General features: G+C 49.8%; 1 long non-coding RNA gene across 1 annotated transcript; it reads right to left on the bottom strand.

Annotated features, from left to right (window-relative positions):
• Positions 1-1,166: 1,166 nt before the first annotated feature.
• On the bottom strand, positions 1,167-1,808 carry LOC102387751. Its single transcript, XR_325625.2, has 3 exons — positions 1,538-1,808; positions 1,364-1,442; positions 1,167-1,241 (listed from the first exon to the last, which is right to left on the bottom strand). It is a non-coding gene; the product is annotated as an uncharacterized LOC102387751 (long non-coding RNA).
• Between the last annotated feature and the right edge of the window lie 420 nt (positions 1,809-2,228).

Raw genomic sequence — 2,228 nt, 5'->3', positions numbered from 1 at the left:
GGAAGAGGTTCTCCAGGGGCTCCGCCACGACTTCCACCAGCTTCTGCAGCACTCTCGGATGAAGATCATCCGGTCCCGCTGACTTGTATAGGTCTAATTTTATTAATTGGTCCTACACCGATTCTACGGCAATAGTCGGAAGGCGATTATTCCTGCCGTGTTCATCCTGTACTCTACCTGGCGTGGTTTTCCTCTAGGTCCGATGAAAGACCGAGGCGAAGTAGTCGTTCAAGAGTTCAACTTTGTCCTGGGTGACGGTCGTTGAGCAATGGCCCCACACTCCCATTTACTTTCCTCCTGTTCCCTATGTACCTAAGAAGGACTTCTTTTTGTCCTTGACCCCCGTTCCTAATCGCTTTAGCCCGTCCTACCTCTTCCCTACAAATGCAGGATGTCCTGGAGTAGGCTCCTTGGGGCCCGCCCTGAGCTTCCACTGTTTATAAGCCTCTGCCTTCCTTCTTAAGAGGACCCCTATTTTCCTGTTCAGCCAAAGGGCTTCCCAGCCCTTCTGGTACCTTTTCTCCACCTAGGAATGGACTTCCTTGGTGCTTCAAGGATCGTGTCCTTAAGGAACAACCACTCTTTGTGCACACCTTTCACCTTCTGTCCCTGGTCCCGCAGCACTTGCCCTGCTAGTGACCTGAGCTTGTTGAAATTTGCATTGTTGAAGTTCAAAAGTTAAATCCTGCTATCCTATTCGTCTGCCTTATGTCGGACAGTGAACATGATGGTTTCGTGGTCACTGTTGCCTAGACTTCCCTCTATATTTAAGTCAGTCACCAGGTCGCCTCCCTTGGCCAGGTCCAAGTCTAGCAGAGCATCACCTCTGGTTGGCCCTTGCACCTCCTGCGTTAGGAAGAGCTCCTCCACACAGGTCAGGAAGGATCACGACCGACTCTTGGGAAACGCTGCTTGCAAATAAGTGCTGCGCCCACAGGCTTGCCAGGATCGCTGTACGTTAAGCCTTGGACCTCCCATAACAGCCTCCACCCTGCAACTCTTTCCAATAATGCCATCACTCCATAAACACCCCCAAGCAAAGGATCCCATTGTTTATTTACACTATCCATACAATACCTATATGATATCTGTTCACTACTGATACATTATTTAACTATATATACACTATTTTCTATATAAAATTTACTACACTATTTAACAAATTTGCTTCTCCTGGTGGGTGGATCCTTGATGATTTTTCTCCTTACTGATCCTTCTCGATTTCCAATCTGGAAAGTCTTCTGCAGGGAGGGGAAGAAAGAAGAAGAGGATGATGTTTTGGATCACAGTCACAGACACCACCCTCTTGCCCCAAACACTCCCTGCCCCCCGCACAAGGTCCGTGGGACATTTCTGATATTACCTATATGTCACCCGGGATGCTGCATATGCTGGAGGTCAGGTCTGGCATGCAGCGTCTGCCTGCGCTATTGCTCATATTTCTGAAATGAATGGCATTAGTCAATTATTAGAAATATTGAAGTATTAAGAAAAGGTGCCACACGCCAAACACAAGTCCGACAAGTTGCAAACTTACTATGCGCTGGCAGCGGTGGTGCCGCTGTGCTCATCGGCAGTGGTGAACACCGCGGGGGGCGCAGCAGGCGGGGGGTGCCGTGGGTGGGGGGAACATACAGGACTAGGGGTGGTGGTACCACTAGCAGAGGGTAGTAGTAAAAAACAGGGGATGGTTGCTCCTCCATTCCTTTTTCTCTTTTATTTCTTTACCTGTATTCTCTACTACCGCAGTAACTTTACCACAGATGCTCTGGGCGCGCTGCCCCCTGGCTGCCTGCAGGCAGCAGATACCAGCGCCACCTACTGGCCAAAGGCCTGAGCTACAGACATAGCAACGCTGCCCCCTGGTGGCAAAAGGAAGGAGCTACAAGTCTTTGAGTCGCTTAGTGTTTGCACGCCGCGAATCCGTAGATAGGGCGACGCAAAATAAAACATGTCCGGACAGCTTGAGTTGAAAACGCACTGGAAAGACTTCTGAAGTGGCGGGAAACCCAGCTCATGGAAACACAAATGCAGTTGCGGCAACGTAAATGGGAAATCTCGTGCCGTGTACAAGCGGCTTTCTAGACTAATTGAGGTACATGCATGGGTGGACCTTGGATTCGGAAAAGGGGGTGCAGACAGTGTGGGGCATGGTCACATATAACACACACACACAGACACACACACACACATATAGATATTTGGGCAGTGCGAAATTTCGCCGCCAG

This window comes from Alligator sinensis, unplaced genomic scaffold, assembly GCF_000455745.1.
Source record: "Alligator sinensis unplaced genomic scaffold, ASM45574v1 scaffold3959_1, whole genome shotgun sequence".
Lineage (NCBI taxonomy): Eukaryota > Metazoa > Chordata > Crocodylia > Alligatoridae > Alligator > Alligator sinensis.
The sequence above is the reverse complement of the archived record's forward strand: the minus strand, read 5'-3'. Positions and strand labels throughout refer to the sequence as shown.